Source organism: Saccopteryx bilineata, chromosome 1 (genome assembly GCF_036850765.1).
Source record: "Saccopteryx bilineata isolate mSacBil1 chromosome 1, mSacBil1_pri_phased_curated, whole genome shotgun sequence".
NCBI lineage: Eukaryota > Metazoa > Chordata > Mammalia > Chiroptera > Emballonuridae > Saccopteryx > Saccopteryx bilineata.
In genome coordinates, this window is record NC_089490.1 from 359,988,654 (window position 1) to 360,012,226 (window position 23,573).

The window sequence follows — 23,573 nt, forward strand, 5'->3', positions numbered from 1 at the left end:
ACAATAAGACCTCGTCTCATAGAGTCAGCGTGAGGATTGATTAGGATAGGGCCTGAAAAAACCAGCCATAGTCCCTGGCACATAGTAAGCACTCAGTAAATATTCCTGTTCTTGCTCTAGTTTTTTACTTATTATTGACTTATTAACAAGGAATTATGCCAGGGTGAGATGAGTGTGTGATGGATGAAGGTTAGGGTTCTATAGGAAAACATGCCAGGAATGTGGCAGAGTCTGAGAACAGGAAAAAGTGACATCATCAAAATTAGGATTTGAAGAATTGGTAGGGAAGGTCGGTGAAAAAGAAAGGTTGTGTGTGTGTGTGTGGGGGGGGTAAAAGGGTAAAGTTCACAGAAGTATAAATGTTCAGAAAGCAGGAATGACAAGTTCCTGAATTTACGTTCATTTACATCCTTGCAACAACTCTATGCAGCGGATGTTACTATAATTCACATTTTAACCTGGAGAAACCAGACACAGAGGGGTTAATTCAATTTCCTCTTATCACACATCTAGTAAATGATGGCACCATTCTGCCTTAGTGTGAAGAAACCCTCCAGAGCCTCTTCACACTAAGCTGATCCCTGTGGCATCCCATGGATGGTGGCCTTTGCTCTGTAATCTCCTTCATTTAAGAAGCACAGACTAGGTGAGCCTCTAATGACACAAAGATGATGAAGATATGATCACTGTCCTCAGGGAATCCACAGCCTGACAAAAGAGAAAAAAATTTTGATAAGCCATAATGCCAAACAGAATCTGGTAAGTAGTGAGTACAGTTTAGGAACATCTTCACAGACTTCAAGGATAAACCCACTTGAGAGAGAAGGAACATTTTGCTAGTTGTTGAATGGTCAGAAGGAGCAGTCTAAATGGAATGAACGGTCAGGACACAAGAGTGGAGTTAGTACAGGCACGGTGTAGTGTGGGCATGATGACTGAATCGTCATGGCTGGGGATTAGAAAGAGATGACCAGAGTGAAACAAGAGGTTAGAAAGACAGCATAGGGCTACGTGCAGGATCCCGCATGCCAGGCAGTGGGGAGCCCTTAAAGGTTGTTAAAGAAGCAAGGGACCTGGTTGGTCCCGGATTTAGGAAGACCTCAAAACATACAGCTTGAGCTAATGAATGGAATGTGGGGGTGCAGGTAGAAAAGATGTCACCGAGGTACAATGGTCAGGACTCAGGGTTTGGATACAGAAGTGAGAGAGGAAGAACCAAAATAACTCCATGCCTCTATTTCTTCTCCCTTCGCAGTATGACACATGAACTTCATTTGTGTTCTAGGTGTATGCTCACAGACCTTTGGAAATTCTGCTCTGGGTGACAGGCAAGAGGGGTTGGGCCAGACTGCACAGGAAAACAGGAAGAGAACCACAGTCATCTCCCTGACACCCACCTAATCCTCTTTGCGCAGGTCCTGTTGCTCGGCTTCTTTATACTCATCACTGTGCTTAACTTGTGTGGAACAAAGAGCAGGAGAAAAGTGATTCATAATTACTATTTTCTGTCCTGAAAGCATCACTCCCTTTGTACTCCAAGACACATGGCAGCTTTTCAATAAATAATCTTTAATGGTTTGGTGATTGGTTGTTGGTTGATGGAAGGGATTAACAAATTTTTTAGTAAGCTTCTATGAGTTTTTGAGATTCCTTAACATTAATTCACTTAATATACTTTCCTTAAAAATGAAGTTCCTTAATTTCATCATTATAACGGCAGAAGAATACACACATTATGCTGAATTTCCCCAGGTCAAGACCACCAGATAAATAGAAAGTTTTCGACAATCTGCCCAAGACCATAAAGTGAATCATTGGACAAATCTGAGATAAAAACTCAAGTTCATCACACATTATCCTATATCCAGGTTAATAAGCTGTTCTCCACAAACTATTCATACTTTAACCTGCTGTCTATAAGACTGAGATTCCCACTGGGGAAAAATTATCATTGTGAAAGAGCACCCCTCCTCTAAAAAGCCTATGATGGCCCTGGCTGGTGGCTCACTGGATAGAGCATTGGCCCAGTGTATGGACATCCTGGGTTTGATTCCTGGTCAGGGCACACAGGAGAAGCAACATCTGCTTCTCCTCCTCTCCCCTGGTTTGATTGGTTCAAGTTGTGATCCTAGGCACTGGAGTGCATCAGCCTCAGGCACTAAAAATAGCTCGGTATTCCAGCATCGGCCCAAGATGGGGTTGCCAGGTAGATCCCAATCAGGATGCATGTGGGAGTCTGCCTCACTATTTCCCCTCCTTTCACCTAAAAAGAAATTTTTTTTAAGCCTGTGAAAACATCCTTGAGGTAGAAATTCACCTTCTATACTTTAACTTCTTAGATCACTTAGTGTTTCTTCCATTCCAATTTTATTTAACAGGAGCACAGACAGATTTTTAAACTTTCACTTTTTGATTAAATTGAACAGTCACTAGCAATTCAATTCTAGAAATAATCATTTTTGGAGTCAGAGATAAATATCTCCCCACCATCTTTCAGAATGCTTAAGGCTTATCTTTGAGCAAGAGGTATAGAGGAGTGCTTTTTAAACTTTAATGCACCTAGGAGTCTCATTAAAAAGCAATTCTGCTTCAGTGGGTCTGAAGTGGGCCTGAGGCTCTGCATTTTTAACTAGCTCCCAGGTACTGCCAAGGCTGCTGGTCTGTCAACCACAATTTGAGTTGTAAAGATATAGAAGGCACAGAGCAAATCATGAATCATTTCCACATTCTCCTTAAAGCATTCTGGGAAACCATTGAGGCAGCTTGGTGTCTGGGGGAAAGGACAAGAGCTTTATAGTTAGATAGATTCAAGTTCAAATCTCAGTTCCTCCACTTACTAGCTTCTTTCAATCTCAATTTCAACTGTTGGAATTAAATTAGACAATGCACACAAAGAACGTAGTACAGTGCCTGACAGAGAAATTGACAAATGAATAGTAGCTAGCAATATTGCTTTTGAACATAATAGCAGGAAGATACGTTTTGTTTTTCTATTGCCTCAACTACAGATTTTTTTTTTTCTCTGAAGCTGGAAACGGGGAGAGACAGCCAGACAGACTCCCGCATGCGCCCGACCGGGATCTACCCGGCACGCCCACCAGGGGCGCCGCTCTACCCACCAGGGGGCGATGCTCTGCCCCTCTGGGGCATCGCTCTGCCGCAACCAGAGCCACTCTAGCATCTGGGGCAGAGGCCAAGGAGCCATCCCCAGCGCCCGGGCCATCTTTGCTCCAATGGAGCCTTGGCTGCGGGAGGGGAAGAGAGAGACAGAGAGGAAGGAGGGGGTGGGGGTGGAGAAGCAAATGGGCACTTCTCCTGTGTGCCCTGGCCGGGAATTGAACCCGGGTCCCCCACCCGCCAGGCCGACGCTCTACCGCTGAGCCAACCGGCCAGGGCTCAACTACAGATTTTGAGGAAAAGAGTATTTGTGGTCACAAGGTGCTCATTATTATTTATTGAGCACCTGCCCTAGGCATCCCGGAACTCTCCCTCCTTCTCCATCCTCACTGCCTTGACAACCCCTTGCCCCACAGCTTGCCTGCCAGTTACCCACTTTATCTCTAGTTTCTCTAGAGCAGCAGTGTGTGCTGTCAAAACCCTAAGACCCCAGAGAGAGCAACCCAAATGTTGCAGGAGAGAGAACAGAGTCCTGGTAGGCACCATCATAGCTTCATGCACCATCATTTTTCTCAACCCTTCCCTAAGTGCCTACTTTGGACATGCCCCATGCTGGTGTGATTTAAGGAGAAGCAGATACCATGGTCTTAACCATCCTTGCATTCTGCCATGTCCTTGTACCTCCACCCCATCCAAGAAAGATAGAACTTTGCACCAAGTCACAGAATTGTGTTGTTTGTTTACTAGAATGTAAGTTCCTTGGAAGCTGGGGGGGTTTTTTGCTTATTTTTCCTACTTCTGTATCACCAGGGCTTTGCATAGTGCCTGGTACATAGCAGGTGCTCAGTAAATAGTTTTTAAATGAGTGAATGAGTGCTGTTCTGCAGAGCAGCTGTGAAAGAATGTGAGGAACATCAAACATGGAATCAGAACAGTTTATGTCCCACCCTCGCCACTCTCAGCTGGTGAGATTTGTGTGTGTGACTGAGCAAGTAGTTCGTGTTGATGAACCTCAGTTTCCCCTTCTGTAGACTGAGAATAATGCATACTCATCCTACAGTTAAATAAAACATTGCATATAAAAGTGCCCGGCACATGGCACATGATCAGTTGTTGGAAGCTGAATATTCAGTCCTTCTCTGTACCATTTGATATTACCAGACTTTTATATTGCACAAACACTTAAAAATAGATGAAATGCAAAGATCTTTTGGAATATCTCCAAGTTAGGAAAATAGCCTTTGTTTGCCAGAGATTTAAATTATGCCTGTATATGTATAGCGACCTGAGAACGCATCTGAATCTGACATTGACAAATGCAGAGCATGTGGAAATGCCAACCACTCGGTAATAAATCTGCTCTGGAGGAGGAGAGTAACATTGCCTGGAGATTTTTATCCACTTGAAAATGTTACCATTCTCCCAGGGAAAGCCAGAGAATGGCAGTGGGACAGTTGGATTCAAGTGTTCTGACATTTCATCACCGACTGACACCACCGATTTTAGAAGTCAGGAGAGATGGCCACATTGCTTCATATGGTGTTGAGAAAATGGCAAATTACAAAGAGAGGGAGAGAGCTGCCCAAGCCTAGCTTTTCAATAGTTTTCTGTTGTCACAGGCTGTTGCAGAAAAAAGGGTGGGTAATGAAATGTCGGTGGCCAGTAACTTTAGTTGAGAAGAACCCAAGGACCCACTTATCCTTTCTTTGGTGGTGGTCAAAAGGTGCCCCTACTCCAACTGCCTATTTTATTTCTCTATGAAAGACCACAATTTAATTCCTTAGCATTCAAGCTCTAGAGGAAAGATTCAACCAGTTGATGAGTAAAATATACATGCTGAGAGTAAAATAAGAACGATCATAAGAAATGGTTTGGGGACACTAGAGGCATTCAGAAAAAGTTTCATGGGCTCCTACTGATAAGAGGGAATAGGTAGTGAGAGCTCGCACTGTGCCAGACGCCATCCTCGGTCCGACTTCCTTCATTGCCACACTCAATCTTGAAGCTGACACAGCTATTGTCCTCACTGTACAGGTGTGGAAACTGAGACAGAGAAGGTATGCCACTTGCTCAAGGTCACAGTGTCTGAGGCTGTGAGAACCAACGCTGTAACTCAGTGTTCTGACTCCAGGGCCTGGACTCCTGGCCTTTGTGCTCAAGGAAGCCTGACTCAAGCAAAACATCTGGAATCCAAGTTCATTTTCACCATTCTGGGCTCATGCTCCTTATATGTAAAATAAGAGGGTGCAATTAATGATATCCAAGTATCACACATCTTTAGGGAAGTGGGTTCTCAGCCCTGGTTGGATGGATCAATGGATAGATCTTTGTCCCTGCACATAGAGATCAAGGGTTCAATCACCAGTCAGGACACATACAAGAAACAACCAATGAGTGCACAACTAAATGGATGCTTCTCATTCTGTCTCTCTCTCCCCCTGAACCTCCCCCACTTCCTCTCTCTTTGTCAAATCAATGGAAAAATTATTTAACAAGTGGATTCTCATATTTAATCATTTCTACCTATGAAGTTGAGGATATGACCTCCAATTTTATAGACATGGAAATAAAGATGCATTTCCCCAAGGTAGTAGAGGGCAGAGAATTGTTTTTTCTGACCTCAAGTTTATGGTCTCTTCACATGTGGGATCACAGCCACCTGTGATCCCAGTTATCATTCTTTATGTAACCCATCTGTTTCTGAAATCGATGTGGATTCTGGATGCAATCTGGATTCTCTTCTGGAATCAGTTTTGCGACTCCAGACATCCTGCTTTATCTCACTCCTCCATGTCTCTCCTTCTCTCCTTCTGACCTAGACATGTTAATGAAAACTGAAATAAAAATGTATGTATTATTCTGAAGTAGCTAGAATTTTCTTCATTAGTTTCCATCTCTAGAAATCCACACTGACTCTAAGTACCTTTGGGTCAGATTTTAGTATATCTCATAGGTAAAAGAAAAGAAGTAAAAACTATAAAAATGTATATTAAATATATTACAAAGTGTGAACAGTTGTTCTAACATCACATTGTCCAGATAACATATTATTCAAAGGTTTGTGAATGACTTTCTTAGTAAATCAACTCTTTTAAGAGTATTAAAATAAGCAAACAAAAAGACTATTAAAATAAGCAATCTCAAATTCTCAATTCTACATCAGGAAATACCAAAATATGGATAAAACCATATGATAAATAGTGTGTGAAATTTATTAGAATACTGTATATGGTTTAAAAAAACATATAACATTGAATCTTTGACTATTCATATTATTATATGAAAGGTGCTTTTCTTTGTCCTTTTTCTGTTTAAAACAGCTTCTTAATAGAAATTTTGAATGCCTATTCAGGTAAAAATTTGACAATGAAATCAACCTTAAATCCCAGTATGCTAACACAACTATTTTAATGTTTGTACATTCTCTTTCATCCATGGTCTACATATAGGCACAATTTATCTTTTTTTATTTTTTTTATTTTTTTATTTTTCTGAAGTTGGAAACGGGGAGGCAGTCAGACAGACTCCCGCATGTGCCTGACTGGGATCCACCCTGCACGCCCACCAGGGGACGACGCTCTGCCCATCTGGGACGTCGCTCTGTCGCAACCAGAGCCATTCTAGCGCCTGAGGCAGAGGGCACAGAGCCATCCTCAGAGCCCAGGCAAACTTTGCTCCCATGGAGCCTTGGCTGCGGGAGGGGAAGAGAAAGACAGAGAGGAAGGAGAGAGGGAGGGGTGGAGAAGCAGATGGGCGCCTCTCCTGTGTGCTCTGACTGGGAATCGAACCCGGGACTCCTGCACGCCAGGCCGAAGCTCTACCACTGAGCCAACCAGCCAGGGCCTATAGGCACAGTTTAAATATCTACTAACCTAATACTTTATGGCCTTAGATTTTCTTTTTTCACATAACAAAGCATACACATTTTATATATTTCTTAATGGCTTTTATTATTACTATTGGTATTGACTTTATGTAAGTCCAGAGACTGATACACCATAATTTTCTAAACCATTCTCCTGCCCATTGAATTATTTTAAACTGTAATTCTTTGATTACTACTCAAGAAAAAATGTTCCCTGGGATATGTGTTTGATATTTGTATTTTGTCCTATGTAAATGTTTTTTTCATATCCTTAGGTCACTGACCCACTTATATCTTGTGGTTTGGGTTTTTTTTTAATTTGAGTTCCTTTTTCATGTACATATGTAGTTGAGTACTTACTCAACCTTTGATACAAATGTATTCTCAATTCATTGTCCACCTTTTAATTTCATGTCATTATTTTACATTTTAAATGTTTCAGATTCAGTAGAGCCCATCATTTAAAAAATTCAATCCCCCCTTTACGTCAAGGTTGTGAAAGTTATCTTTCAGCAAATGGCACCCACATATTTTATTTCTTTTGGCTCTTGTACAATTTGAGGTGGGTTAATTTGTTTGTCTGAGGTTGGATTTTGCTAAAAGTTTTAGGCTTTGACATGGCAGAAGATTAACCAGAAACTTGTTATTTTGGGTGCCTGGAGACCTTAAGAGCATTCTCAGTGATTTTATTTGACACAATATGGTCCTAGAAAGACAATTGTTTGTGTCTATAATAGAATCTAATGGATCTGGTCCCAGCCCTTGCTGCATGAAAAAGCACCTACAGATAAAACCAGGCAGCACTGGATTCAAATCCTTACTACTTACTAGCTGTATGATTGGAGGAAACTCACTTAACCATCTGCGAGGCTCATTTTGTTCAACTGGGGATTAAATGCTTAGCATAGAGAAGCCAAAAATTAAATCCAACTTTTGAATTCTTTATTTCAATGCAATATGTAAGATTGTCTCATTTTCTTAGTGAGTCAGAAAAGGGAGTGGTTCTATATTAAATTTTTCTTGTTAATCACATTTGGCTAGTTATACCAGAAATTAGCTACCCTGAAAAAGATGACTGGAATATGCCTGCTGTCTGTTCAGGACAAGGAGGTGGCTGTTATTCTCTGTGTATACTTAAGTCCAATCACGAGTAAGAAGCCAGGATTGCCCATCAGCTATTTCTGTTCATCACTCTGTCTCTAACCTCTTTCTCAGAAAGACAGTTAAGGATCTCTGATCTCAGATTCACAATTCTGTGCTAAGATTTTAGAAATGGGTCTTGACAAACTGTGGCACAGTGTAGTAATTTTCCGGCAAGACTGTCTTCACCAGGTCCTGTTTCTCTGTCCAGCTAATTATCTTCCACAAAGGCCAGGAATACATCAAACTGACCAATGGGAAGCTTCAGCAGTGTGTGAGCAATGGGAGGGGATGACATCACTGCTTCTTCAAGTTCTGATCATATAAAATCACACAGATAGGAGAATGGGCAATAGCATTCCCAACACACATGCAACCTGCTATGGGTTGACAGACAATAAATGTTTACTATATGAATGAATGAATAAATGAAGAATGGGAGACAGTTTGTTATGTGGTCAAATAAATTTGAACTTGCTCAAATTATGTCCCTTCAAACTGGTCTCTTTACACTGGGGAAACTGAGGCAGCTCAACCAGTTCATTATCCAGTCTCCTAGAGGGAGATTCAGATATTAGAATCACAGGCTATTGCCTCAGAAATTGGTACTTGGTAATAAGAATGTAAACCCCTGAAACTAAAGCTATTAAAACTCTACATTTACAGGAGAGGAGAAGAGAGGAGAGGAGAGGAGAGGAGAGGAGAGGAGAGGAGAGGAGAGGAGAGGAGAGGAGAGGAGAGGAGAGGAGAGGAGATACTAGTAAAGCAATCCATCCTGGGAGTCTGCTCTCCACCTCCAGTCTGCCTCTAGAACAGTCCACTGGAGTTAGCATTCTAAAATAGCAGTCTGATTGAAACAAAACAACTCCGCCTCACCTATGCTGTAAAGAGGGAAGTAACATTCACCGAGAGCCTGCAGCGTGCTGTGACTGTGGGAGGACTTTATATCTCACCTTGTTGCATCCTAACAACATGCCTGTGAGGTGTGCAGTATGTCCACATTTTATAAACTTGGATGCTGAGACTCAGAGGGGTAAAGTTACTTATTCTCAGTCAATAAATAATTGATTTATAGCCCATAAGTAATGGAACTTAGATTCAAAATCAGATTTGACTCGCTCCAAACCCCTAGGTTGTTTCTCCTTATACCACATCGCCAGAAATCATTTTCATTACAGCACATGGTCCAGAAGCCTCTGGAGGGCTCTGGACCTTTCTGAGCTGACTCCAGCCCACATGTAGCCTCATCGACCTTACCCATGCACCCTCTCTCTCAGAGCTCCTGCCACAACCAGCCATGTTTTCCCAGAACACAGAACTTTTGCAGTGCTATTTTTCTCTTTTGTTTATATACCTCCCCCTTTCTCCGCCCAGCAAACTTCTATTCATCCTTCAAGACCCACCTCAAATATCCTCTCCATGCGAACGTTTCTCTGATCACTGCCCACCACTAGGCAGTTGGTGGCCATCTGTCCAGGTTGTCCATTTCCCTTTGTACCTACCTCCACTGCTCCAAGCAACTCTCTGGTCGCTTCCTGTCTGGTATCCCTTCTGCCATGCTTCCATGTTTCAGAATCCATTGCAGGCAGATTCTGTGCGCTGCCAGTCCTCCAGCTAGCAGATGCCACCCCCTCTCTGTGGAAAACACTCGCACAGCATTCCCTACAATGAAATCAGGCAATTGTTTTAAAACGAAATCCTTGCTGGGTGGAATTAACCATCAAGTGAGCTGTGGTTCTGTTTGCAATGCAATATGGAGTGTGTGGTGACTCCTCTGGTTTTGCACAAGGCACCACATTCCTTATTTTCTAAAAAATTATGACTCAGTGGCATCCATGAAATGTATGGGCTATAGAGCCTTGACATTAAATTAGCCACACACTGTTCCTGCTCCTCCCACTCCTATTCTATGAATAGTAGACTATGCAGAGAGCAGAATGTATGATTCAAATATGATACCACCTTACCAGGGAGGCTGAAACTCAAGATTATGCTATAGCTGGCTGACAGGTTGTGATCCACACACAGAAATGCATCAATCATTTTCTGCTGATCTTATACTGTTGGCTAGAATATTGTGTTGCCATCTGCACACCTGATTGAGCTGACCATGAAAATAACAACTGTAATTACTAATATAATAACAAACTGCTGTTGTTAATTGCTCATTATGTTCCTGGCAATTTTCATATGCTTTGTCATGCCACTCTCACCACAAGCTTGCAAATGTATGGCTTTGTGGTTAAAAACAAGTGCCAGAGTCAGACAGATGTGGGTTTAAATCCCAACTCTTCATTTCCTAGCTGTGTGACCCAAGGCAATTCATTCAACCTGTTTAAGCTACATAATCCTCATGTATGTAAAGTGAGGGTAATAAATATATACCTTCTTGAATTGTGAGGACTACATTCACCACAGCACAGAAGGAGCTATTTAGCATCTTATTATCCCTATCATGCTGGATGAAGAAACTGAGGCTCAGAGAGATTAAGAAACTGAGGCTCAGAGAGATTAAGCAGTATGCCCATGGTTCCACAGCTAATTAGTAGCAAAGCTGGGATTTGAACCCAGACTTGTCTATTTCAAAAGCAACACAGCAATACTGTTCAGTGGTTAAGAGTACAGCTGTCTGGGTTCAGATTCTGGCTCTGCTACTTACCAAGATTTGTGATCATAAGAAAGTTATTTATCCTCTTCTCTGTGTCTCAATCTCCCCATTAGGAAAGTGGCTGTGATGGGCTTGTTGTGAGAGCTAATGTGTTAGCATGTGAGCAGCTCTTAGGTTCTTTGGTGCCTGGAACAGTAAACGCTCTATATGTGTTTGCCATTATAATGACTTTCTTATTATTCCAAACCTTGGAACTGGTTGGACTCCTGTTGCAATAGTGGAAATTTGGGCTGTTGCTCTGGACAGTTCAGTTCTTCCTACTTTTCTAAAAATATTTCTCAGGTTTCTAAATCTCCAACAGGATAAAGACTCCCAGTTTTTCAGCTGCTCCTAATGACATTGCTGGAAAAATGGTTTCCTTCACTGCTTGCTCAGGTCTCTTCACCCTCTAGGACAAGGTTGCTCAAGCTTCACATGAACAACATTTGGCCTGGACAACTTTGTTACAGAGAGTGAGGTACTAGCTGTCCTGTGCAGTGTAGGGTGTCTAGCAGAATACCTGGATTCTACCCACTAGAGGTCAGTAGCGTACCCTCCCAACGTGACAACCAAAAATATCTACAGACATTGCCAAATGCCCCTTGAAGGTCAAAATCACTTCTAGCTGTGAACTCAGCAGTTAGAGTCTATCCCCAACCTCCTCCCAAAAAAACTGACAAAATTTTTGGGAGATAGTCTGGGAGCTGGATGTGCCATGCTGACCATCTTTTAAGGTTGCTGCCAGCCACTTTAGTTCCTTGGATGGTGAAGCAACTTGTTCTTGGACAGAACTTGCTGAGTGCTAAGACCCTAAGTCTTTGTCATGGCTGCTGCTGCCTGTGCAGATGGATTTTGGCCTTAAGTGCATCTCTCCCCGAGAAATGTGTGTTCGAGATTGCTCAGTGTCCCAGCCTGTATATGATCACCAAGATAATCCTCTCTAAAACCACCTTCCCCAAGCCTGGAAGTGGCCACCATCTCTGGTCTCCATACTTGCTCATGTTCAAGGGCTGGTTCAAATGCCACAGCCTTAGGAAGTCCTCCCAATCCTTCATTAACAGCCCTCTCTCCCATCTCTGGCTTACTGTGCTTTGTTTGCATCCATGGGCTGTTTCTCCCAAAAGATTGTCAGCTCTTTGAGAACAAGGGCTTACTCAGGGAATCCTGCAGTTTCATTGGTCTGCTTAGTGCCAAATCTGTCCCAGTGAATATTATTTAAATGGAGTTATGTTCTGGCCTTTTAATAAACCCTTCAACATCTTCTTGGGTCCTAGCACATCAACACTCAACGATTCGCCTTGGCATTCAACACCTTCCACACAATGTCTCCACTTACCCACCCAACTAGTCTCCAGATACATTCTTCAATTTAGGTAGCTCACGGCTTCTGCCCAGAAACAAGTCTGTCTTCTAATTCACAAACATCTGCTTCCCTAACCTGAAACACCTATCTCATCTTCAGATCCTACTTATCCTCTCGGGCATGGCTCAGCTCATATTTAGTTGCTTCAAATTCATTTTGGAATGAGACAGGAAATAAAACACAAACCCTGTTTTCATAGCAGTGCCTTTCATTTGTTCTCTAAGGCAGAATATTGGAGTGGTTGATGCAGGCTAACCAATCAGATGGACATGGGTTCAAACCTCCCCTCTGCAGATTTCATAACACAGTGACTTCGAGGCCATTACTTCACCTTACTACCTCAGTTTCCTCGTCCTTAATTAGTATTATACAAAGTGCCTGTTGCATAAGGTAGTTGAAAAGAATGACATAATGCATATAAAGCATCCATCCTAGAGGCCAGCCCGTGGTAAACAGTCCACAAACATCAGCTGTTACCAGCTCTTTATTGACCAGTCCACCTCCTACAGGTCTCCCTCTGAATTCCTGCAGTCCATTGACTATGTGTTATCTCATGTATCCTTCCATTGTATGTTGCCCTATATTGTTCACTTGCATGGAGTTAGGACTTAGTTGTGTCTCTCTAAACAGACTGCTTAAATATTCTAGAGCCAGCAATTTATTCATTTGGCGAATATGTGTAGTGTAGTCACCATGTGCATGGGGCTGGGCAGTGTGAATGGAAAGCACAGATATACTGCTTGGACCCTGATCTCTAGGAATTACAATTTAATGAGGAAGATAATATGTGTCCAGTAAAGAGTGATAGCCATGTTAAAACGAGCAGTGGCCTTTGAAAAGATGGAAGAGTCCAAAGGCTAGAAGAATCCGTTTTGCCTGAGGTACTCAGGAAAGGGTTGGGAAATCTAGATCTTACTAAGATACGTAGAGAAGAGTCAGAGGGTGCTTTATTGGAAGATGGAACAGGTTGGACAGAAGCTTGGACGCCGGAGGGCAAGGAGGTTATATGGGGACCTGAGCAGTACAGTGTGACTTTTGCTTGGGGTATATGAAAGGCAGCAATGGGAGATAAAGTTGGAAGGCAAGAGGGGCCTTGAATACAAGACTGAAGAAGTTGTCTTTCATTAATATGGTGCAGAGAGCAACTGAAGGTTTGAGGAAGGCAATGGTTGGCTCAAATTTGTGCAACTGGAAGCTAAATCCAGAAGGATACAAGAAGATCATTTGTTATGGGGGGATACATTAGATAACACATAGGATACAGAGACTACAATGATGATTCAGATATACGATGAAGGGGGCTAATGCAGAAAAGTCGCTATGAGAATAGGAGAGGACAATGGATGGGGGTTAGATCCTGCGAATGTGGGGAAGACTTGGGTTTCTGGGTGGTCTTCGCCCCGTCCCCTATGGTCTATTCTTCACACAGCAGTCAGAGGGACCCTTTGATTTTTATATGTAAGATCATGTCACTTTTCTGAGCAAAACCCTCCGAAGGTTTCTCCTCACACTTAGAATTAAAATTTAATCCCCTACCCACACCTTACAGCATAGTCTATAGCCGAAGTGCTCTCTCTCAGGCCTCATCTAGGAACTTTCAACCGGTCACTTGATGCACCCCAACTTCTGGCCTTTTTCGTGCTCCTCAGGCTTGCTGTGCTCCCCTGGGCTTTTTTGGCATTTGCCTGGTACAGTCTTTGCCCAAATTATTCTGGCCTCTGTTCAAATCTGCTTTCTCAAAGAGACCTTCTCTGATAAAATTAGCAGCATTCCCACTTTCTCTCTGCTTTCTTTTTATTTAGAGCACTAATCATTTACTAACTGGTGCTATAATATCCATTGATGCATCTGTCTTCTGTTGGTCATCCTTACTAGAATGCAAGTTGTATCAGTTTTGGTCCTTGCTGTATCCTCAGAATAAGTGAATAATGAGGGAAAGTCAAGAAAACACCAGCATTTCCAGTCTGGGAAAATGGAAGGCCAGTAGAGTTGCCATCGACCAAGATAGGAAATATGGGAAAAAGAAGAATATTGAAAAGGAAGATAAGTTTGGTTTCCAACATTTACATTTGTAGTACCAGCAACAAACCCCAGTAGATAATCTTAGTTAGTTTGGAAAAAGACTGGAATTCGGGAAGATGTTTTGAGTCAACAATTAACTACAGAGAGGTGATTGCTCAGCCATGCGTCTGGATGGCTAAGGGAAGGCCGAGCACCAAATGCCCATTTCTGAGGCATATCTACTGTGAGGAAACAGGCAGAGGAAGAGAGGTGTTCAGTACCCGCCCATTGCTCTTGGGATTAAATCCCAAACCCAGCCCAGGCCCTACAAGATCCCTGCACTCCACCTGCATCAAGCTGTTTCTTGAATTTGCCAAGCTCCTTCTCACGCAGAACACTCACAGTTCCTCTTCCTTTTCTTGGACACTACCCTCCAATCTCTCCACCCCTCACCCAGCTCTTACTCATCCTGCTGATCTCACTTACATATTACTTCCTCAATTTTTCCTCCTTAACTTCTCCTCTCCCACTCTTCCTCCCCATTACAAGCTTTTGTTACACTCTGTCAATATGTAAACATATCCACAGAGAGAGCAAGTAGCTGATACAGAGAATATATCTAACTGTTTGTCTGATGTCTGTCCTCTTACACCATACACCTCAGGGGCCACTTGGCCAGGGGTGATGCCTGTGTTGTTCACCACTGTATCCACATCACCTAGCACAGTTGTGGTACATAATAGATGCTCAATAAGTGAATGAACTGAAGTAGCAGCAAAAGAAGACAAGAACCAAAAGATATAGTGACATGAAGGCAAGGTGGATTTTCCCAGGAGAAGCATTGTCATCGTCCAGAGCAACAGCTGAATGTGACAGCTAAGGCCCAGAGAAAGCCAACAAACCAAGGGCCTCGATTACTGTGGCTCTAGGAACTTGATTTAACTACAGTGATGAGGGAGGGAGAAGAGGTGACAAGGCCTACAGCACAGGGAGAGAGGGTGGGAGAGAGAGAATCGGCCAGTGAGACTGCTCTTTCAAGGGATTTGGCAGTAAAATTAATAAGAGGAGAGAGGACGGAGGCTGAGGTTAACAAAGTCACAAGAAAGATTTGAGAGGTAAAGGAGAATGTGACATTTTTATAAGTCAAGAGACAACATTTAGTCAAAGGGAAGAAGAAAATATTTATGAATAAGTAGGAGGTGATTGATGGAACAAAGCACCAGAGGGGAAAGGGAATGAGATTGGGGGCTCAGGGGAGAAATCGGAGGTGTCAGTGGTGGGAAGAGAACTCAGAAAATCTAGGCAGATGCCTCAGGCCACCCAGGCATTGGGCCATTTAATCCTCTTTACAAATCCCTTTGAGGCAGGTGTTATTATTACCCCCAACTATGGGTGGAGAAAGTAGGACTTGGAACATTAAATAAATTATTCCAGGACACAGAATGGCTTGATATCTGCGCTGATTTCAAGCCCAAGGTTGTCGGTTTCCAAGCCCACTTTTTCTGTTATACTTCATAGGCACCCCAAAGGATGAATGGGAAGAGGTTTACCCCTCTGAGGTGAAAATGAGGGAAATGTGGAGGAAGGCGGGGCAGCTGAGAGAGCTCAGATGAGAGGCCCTGCCCTCCATAGTCAAGGAGGAGGCAAAGGCATCTTTGGAAAGTGGAGTTTGGCTCCAGGAGATTGAAAGGTTTAGAAGCAATGCTACAAAGTGGAAGAGGAAGCCAGTTGGCGGCGATGAGAGGGTGGCTGAGCAGCAGCGAGCAGCAGGGAGGGTCCTTCTGAAGTTGAGCCAGATGAATTTGTACCAGATCCAAACAGCCTGATTTCCTGAACTTGTCCAGCACTGGGGAGGCTGGGGAGGGGCAGAGACAATAGAAAGGGTTTGTCCAGGCCTAGTAATTAGCCGGGGGGGGGGGGGACCCCGCACATAGAGGCTACTGGAGAAAGGCAAGCAAGCTAGACAAGAAAGGGGCATCTTTGCAATGACTAAATCAGGAGTCAGTCCTGGTGTTAGGAGAGGAAGGATATTCAATTGTGAAAGTAGAGGTTTTGAGGCCAAAGTACTGAAAGGGTCTCTAATACAAGAGTGGGAGTTTTTAAGGGAGATGAGGGAAGCTAGAGAGGTGAAGACTGTGAGCCTGGCTCTAAAATTTTTAAGGAGTCTATGGCCATACCACCCTGAACACACCCGATCTTGTCTAAAATTTTTAAGGAAAGAGGGGACCCACCCAGAAATCAGTAAGTCATAGCATAGGGGGAGTATTAAATGGTTGGACTCCATAGACGAGAGACCACCACAGGACAGTGATAGAATCATGGTCCATGAGCCAGTGAGGAAGGCATGTGTTTATTATTTTTTTCAAGAAAAGGGGACAGAGAGTTGGAGTGTGAGTGGCCCTAATGCACAACACTGTGAAGGAAGCAATGTTTTGATGAGGTGGTCAGACTACCTTCAGACAATGGCACTAATAATACTTGAGGAAATTACTGACCACTCAGGGAAGCTTATTCTCAGTGAAAAAGAAGCAGCTCTTTGAGTGTAGAAGGAAGGTCAACACTAAATCTGTGGAGGAGTGAGATGATGGGGGAGGATTGAGATGATGGAAGGGGAGTGAGATGACGGGGAGGAGTGAGATGACCGGGAGGATTGAGATGATGAAAGGGAAGTGAGATGATGAGGAGGAGTGAGATGATGGAGGGGGAGTGAGATGACGGAGAGGATTGAGATGATTGAAGGGAAGTGAGATGATGGAAGGGGAATAAGCTGATGGAAGGGGAGTGAGATGATGGGGGGAGTGACATGATGGAAGGGAAGTGAGATGATGGATGAGGAGTGAAATGATGGAGGGAAAGTGAGATGATGGATGAGGAGTGAGATGATGGATGAGGAGTGAGATGATGGATGAGGAGGGTGATGATAGAGGGGGAGTGAGATTACGGAGGGGGAGTGAGATGATGGAGGGGGAGTGAGATGATGGATGAGGAGGGAGATGATGGAGGGGGGAGATGATGGAGGGGGAGATGATGGAGGGGAGTGAGATGATGGAGGGAGAGTGAGATGATGGAAGGAGAGGTAGGAGTGTTGGTATTCGAGATTGTTTGTAGAACGCTGAGTTAAAATGAGAAGCAATTTACTACAAAAATAATTGTTGAGGATCTATGCACTAGACTTGAGATACAGATAAGACAGCGTTCACAACCTCAAGGAACACCAATTAACAGAGAAAATACATTTATAGCTTTGTGGTTAGTGTATAGTCAGATGGCTTGGGTTCAAATCACAGCTTTGCCACTTGAAGTGATAAGTTTTTAAAATTCTCTAAACCTCAATTTTCTCATCATTAGATGGGGATAATACAACCCACCTCACTGACTTGCTATGAAAATTAAATGAAATAACACATGAAGAGAACTTAGCATGTGCCTGGAACACAGTTCTCATTAATGCTAGCTGTTAGTATTCATTATAACACAAAAGGAGAAGTGCTGAAATACAGGCATGGTTAGGATACTTTTATTACATGAAGAATTCAGGAAAATACTTGATTATTTTAAGGTAAGGTGGTTCTTCAAATAAAACATGAAACTCAAAAGCCATAAAGCAAATGATGGTCATATTTACTGATACAAAAATGTGAAGCTGCCTGACCTGTGGTGGCGCAGTGGGTAAAGCGCCAACCTGGAAACGCTGAGGTTGCCGGTTCAAAGCCCTGGGCTTGCCTGGTCAAGGCACATATGGGAGTTGATGCTTCCAGCTCCTCCCCCCTTCTCTCTCTCTGTCTCTCTCTCCTCTCTAAAAATGAATAAATAAATAAAAAAATTTTAAAAAAAATGTGAAGCTTAAAAAGTGTGCACCTTCTACGTGACAAGAAACATTGTGAGGTTAAAGAGCATGCCAAACATTTGGTAAAATATATTTAACCTCTATAGCAAACAAAAGCATATGCACACTATTTAAAAAGCCACGACAGTTGTCAAATTCATAGAGACAGAAAGAGAATAGTGGTTGCCAGGGGCTGGGGGAGAGGAGGGTTGAACATTATAGTTTAATGGGTACAGAGTTTCAGTTTTATAAAATGAAAAGAGTTCTGTGAATGGATGGTGGTGATGGTTGCACAACAATGTGAAGGTACTTAATGCCATGGAACGGCATGCTTAAAATGGTTAAGATGGTAATTTTTATGTTATGCGCATTTTACCACAACTTTTTAAAAAGCCATTACATAAGAGTAAAATGTGGAATTGAACATTCCATTAAGAAAATGCGCAGGGTCCCAGGTTGGTTAGCAGTGGTTCTCAAACTTTTTGAAGTCAGGGCGCATTTAAAATCCTACAAATAATTGTAGGCACACTATATACAAATTTCTGAGAAATATGTTATAATAATTAAGTCAAATATTAAAAAATATATAAAGTCCAAGCGTGATTTTATGGTAATTAAATGAAATAAATATGACAAAATTAAATTTATTCTGACGTTAAAAAACACTTTTATGTTATATTTTTTGAGTTATGCTTTTTAGAATTTGTAAAAAAGAGGGGTTAAAAAATAAAAAAATGACAAAACAAAGAGGGGTTAAAAAATAAAACAAAACAGTTATCTTTTTATATATATATATAGATACATTCTTAGTAAGATTTAGTAAATTCAGCAGGTCCTGGCACGAATGTGTTAAGTTTTTTCATTCTTGTATTTATGAGAAACATAATGAGCCTGATGTGTCCTAGCAATTTCTTCAATGTTTGGGCATATATTTGAAAGGCAAATTCTCATTTCCTTGTCAATACATTGAAGAATTCTTCTTTTTTTACTCTTAATTGTGTTGAGGGTAGAAAATCCTAATTCACATAAACAGAATGTTGAAAATTGTAGTAAAATGTTCAAAGCTTTTTTAGATATTGCCACATATTCTTCTTTTATAGAAATCCAAAAGGCTTCAAGAGATAATTCCTTATGTTTAATCATTAATCCAAACCCCCCACCATACATATCATCTTAACTTTACACCAAACAAAGGATAGAAGAAACTTGCCTCCAGTCTTTTCGGGGAACATGGGGGGTAGTGTAAACAATCCAGCACCAGAGCTTAACAGCCTTTTGCAACCTAATCAGGCAAGTGAGGTGAGGGGGTTGGGCAGACAATCAGCTTACAGCCAATTCCCCACACTTCTGTCTCCCAAAACTCTAAACTCCAAAAACTCTGTTGTTTTTTTGTTCCCTAACAGGCACATATTTCTCTGAAATACCATAGGACGCACCTGGAAATCTTCTAGGGTGCACCAGTGTGCCCTGGCACACACTTTGCGAACCAATGGATTGAGCATCATCCCAAAGCACAGAGGTTGCCATTTGATCTCCGATCAGGGCACTTGCAGGAACAGCTTGATGTTCTTCTCTCTCTCTCTCTCTCTCTCTCTCTCTCTCTTTCTCTTTCTCTCTCTCTCCCTTCCTTTCTCGCTGAAGTCAATAAAAATACACATTTTTTTAAAAAAGATCACTCACTATTTTTTTAAAAAAGGTAAATGAGCAATAGATATAAACAAGTTACAAACAAAGAACGTAAGAGGGGATTAAATATGAAAAACTAGTCAACTTTAACAACAGCGAAAGACAATAATGTTTTTGACCAAGTAGATAACAAAGATGATACATAATGAAAATGTATCATGTCATGGCTATGAAGATTCAGACATTTTTACACAGACAGACAGACTCCTGCATGTGCCTGACCGGGATCCACCTGGCATGCCTACCAGGGGGCGATGCTTGGCCCATCCGGAGTGTTGCTCTGTTGCAACCAGAGCCATTCTAGCGCCTGAGGCTGAGGCCATGGTCCTGTCCTCAGCGCTGGGGCCAACTTAGCTCCCATGGAGCCTTGGCTGAGGGAGGGAAAGAGAGAGACAAAGAGAGAGGAAAGGGGGAAGGGTGGAGAAGCATGTGTGCCTTCTCCTGTGTGCCTTGACCGGAAATCAAACCTAGGACTTCCACATGCCAGGCTGATGCTCTACTGCTGAGCCAACTGGTCAGGGCTAACAGGCACTGCTTTTATAGAAGACAATGTGTCTTTAGCTATCAAAATACAAAGTGGGATGCCATTTGCTGTAACAACTCCACATTTAAGAATATATTCCAGAGAAATAGCCACTCAAGTATATAAGGGGATTTATGTCAGTATTGCTTCTAATTTTGAAAAATAGGAGTTACCTAAGTAACCATCAAGAAACTGATTTTAAAATGATAGCACAAGCACATAATGGGCAAACAACCAGCCGCTGAAAAACTCAAGGCTGCTCTCTCTAGTCTAATGTGAAAAGAAAAATGAGAGTAATTGGAAAAATGTCACTACACAGTGTTCTTGCATGATATGCTTTTTAATTTCTAAAAGTATACAACGGTCTCTTTTTTATTGAAAAGAAAGGATGTAATGGTTATTTGCAAATGCAAACCACCCAGTGGTTCCAGAGGTCTCCTGGAACCCTGAGAATGGGAAGGAAGAATTTCATTTTTAACTTTATACACCTCCATGATGTTTGCTCAAGGTTTTTTCTAGGAGCAATTTTAAGTTTCTGTAATAAAAGAAACAAGCGGGGAAATGCGGAAGAAAAACAAGGTGTGTGGGGAGCCCAGTACAGTAGTAACCAGTAGTCTGGGAAGAGTGACACAAGGGAAATGAAGAGATGACATCTGCAAAGGTGTTGCAAGATGAACAGGATGGTGGGTAAGTGGGAAAGGGGAGGAAAGACACTCCTGGGAGGAAAGACTCGCAGGTGGGAAGCACGTGCAGAGGGAACGGAACCGGGAAGCTGGTCAGGAAGGAAAAGTTACTGAGTCAATGAAATCAACTCTCCCAAGTTCCAAGTGAAATGTTGCCTTGAAAGGCTACCTATATTCACCCAAAAGTATTTTCTGAGCACCTACTATGTGTTGTGCGTACAATAATAAATACAACCTACAAGAATCCACTTCCTTTCTAGTTGCTTTCCGTCCAATGGGAGAGGCAGACATAAAAAAATAATAAATAATAATAAAATGAAATAATTGGCAAGAGTTTTATAGAAAACCCTAACAGTGCTGAAATAGAGGATGGGGAGGTGGGGTCTAGAAAGAGCCCTCTGAGGCCGTTATGTTCAAGCTGAAAGCTGAGGGATGAGGGCACTCCTTACTGAATGAATTGGGTAGAGGGCAAGGGCTTTCTAGGCAGAGAGCGCAGCATGCACCAACAGAGAGGAAAAGCTGCTTTAAGGATGGAAGACGGATCGGTGCGACTATTTTCCAAAACAAGACCATGAGTTTGCCTTTTCTGGTGTCCCTTTATAGCACCCAGCCCTGCGGAGGACCTGCTGTGCCCTCCTTGTAAACACCTGTTAACTAATTTGCTTTTTGTATGACATGGCATTTAAAATGTTTTATTACAAACTAAATTTTGTAATATAAGCCTAATCCATGTAGTATTAGGAGCTCTGTGTGTGTGTAAAGAGACAGAAATTTGAAGTATAATATAGGGATGTTAACTGTTCCAATTAAACACAGACGTCAGTGCACCTAAAACCATTCTCTCTTTGTGTGTGTGTGTGTGTGTGTGTGTGTGTGTGTGTGTGTGTATTTTTCTGAAGCTGGAAACGGGGAGGCAGTCAGACAGACTCCCGCATGTGCCTGACCAGGATCTACCCGGCATGCCCACCAGGGGCCAATGCTCTGTCCATCTGGGGTGTCGCTCTGCTGCAATCAGAGCCATTCTAGCGCCTGAGGCAGAGGCCACAGAGCCATCCCCAGCACCCAGGCCATCTTTGCTCCAATGGAGCCTTGGCTGTGGGAGGGGAAGAGAGAGACAGAGAGGAAGGAGAGGGGGAGGGGTGGAGAGGCAGATGGGCACTTCTCCTGTGTGCCCTGGCCAGGAATCGAACCCGGGACTCCTGCATGCCAGGCCGAAGCTCTACCACTGAGCCAACCAGCCAGGGCCAAAACCATTCTCTTTTTGACACTGAATACCTTAAGTCTCATGATGCAAACCGAATTTTACTAAAAGTCAGATTAAAATTGTGAAAAGCTACAAGGAAGGAGAGCGTTGAGCCTAACCATTGTTCGAATGCTTCTTTTAAACCTGGGGCCATGATCTGACTACCAAAGAGCATACTAACTGATGTGTAAAATTCTCCTTGGTTCAATTAAATGTTGTCAGTTTTTTAAGAGCCAAAGGTATAGCAGACACAGTGCCTGTCCTCAGGGAGCTCACAGTTGAATGGGGAAGTCTGGCACAGGACCAATCTGACAGAGGTAGTAACTGTTACAAGGAAGGGTGCTTATAGTGTACAGAAACGCAGGTCAGAGCGATGGACTCAGTGAGGGGAGGGAATAGGAGACCTCCTGCCCCAAGAGGTGACATTGCGGGGCTGGGCAGGAGGTCAAGAGTAGGAGCATTGCATTCCAGATAGAAGGAGCAGCATGAATAAAGAAAGCAGAGCCCACAGTACATGGTGTTTTCAGGAAATAACTATGAGGCAAGTGTGAGAAGGTCACGGAGTGGCTGGCAATCAAGCTGAGAGTTAGGCAGAGAGTCAAGGAGTCAAGGGCCTTCAGTGGCTCATGAGAACTTTGGAATTTCTGCTGTAGGTATGTGAAGGGAGGGTTCCCTCCCAGGTTTTTAGGAGAAGAGAGGCGATCAGAGCAGTGTTTATTAAGATCACTCTGACTGGTACGTGAAGGAGGGACCCCACCCTCACCCCAGTCTGGCCTCTGGACCACAGTAAGATTAATGGGGGATGGAGAAAAGCACCCGTCAGCCCTCGCTCTTCCTCCACGGTAGGGCGTAGTCTGCACACCCACCTTGCCGTTTTCTCTAGGGATGAGAGGGGTCAGGAGTGAGGGGCGCTGTCCTCACCCTGACAACCCCACTCAGGAGAGGCCTGTAGGCCCTTCACAGGCTCAGACAGGGCTGAGAACAGCTTCAGACTCCTTTTTAATCCCTATCCTTCACATGCCCAGGAGAGAATCCAGCTTGGTACTGTGTTATTTCCTAAGCTGAGCTTTCTTGATTACTTCAATTTGGGAATGCCTCTGTCATTTAAAAGCTATTTTCCTGGCTTCAGATCAACAGTGGCAAACATGGACACTGGGAACAGGCCCAAAGTCCAGAACTGATTGATATCCTGTGTTGTGAGATATCAAAACACATGGATAGCCAAAGCTTTTAGAGAGCCAGGCAGTGCTGTGTGGTGGCAGTCAGTCCTTTAAGTCATCTGGGAGAAAGATGCTATAATTCCTGTACTAAATCAATGAAGTTGAATAGAGGACCTAAAAACAAACCTCACGGACGTTCTCTTTCAGGAAGTGGTCCAAGTTGGTCTCCTGAGCTCTGGTTATCCACAGATTCTCCAGGGAAACTCAGCCATTCCAGGTCTATAATCCTCTCACCCGATCACTCGCTTCGGCCAGTTGC

General features: G+C 43.0%; 1 long non-coding RNA gene across 2 annotated transcripts; it reads right to left on the minus strand.

Moving 5' to 3' along the window:
- Nucleotides 1–379: 379 nt before the first annotated feature.
- Nucleotides 380–23,573, minus strand: LOC136318536 (uncharacterized). Of its 2 annotated transcripts, XR_010728083.1 has the most exons (4): nt 23,441–23,573; nt 9,625–9,784; nt 1,398–1,456; nt 380–708 (listed from the first exon to the last, which is right to left on the minus strand). It is a non-coding gene; the product is annotated as an uncharacterized lncRNA (long non-coding RNA). The 2 variants fall into 2 exon arrangements; XR_010728084.1 differs by lacking the exon at nt 1,398–1,456.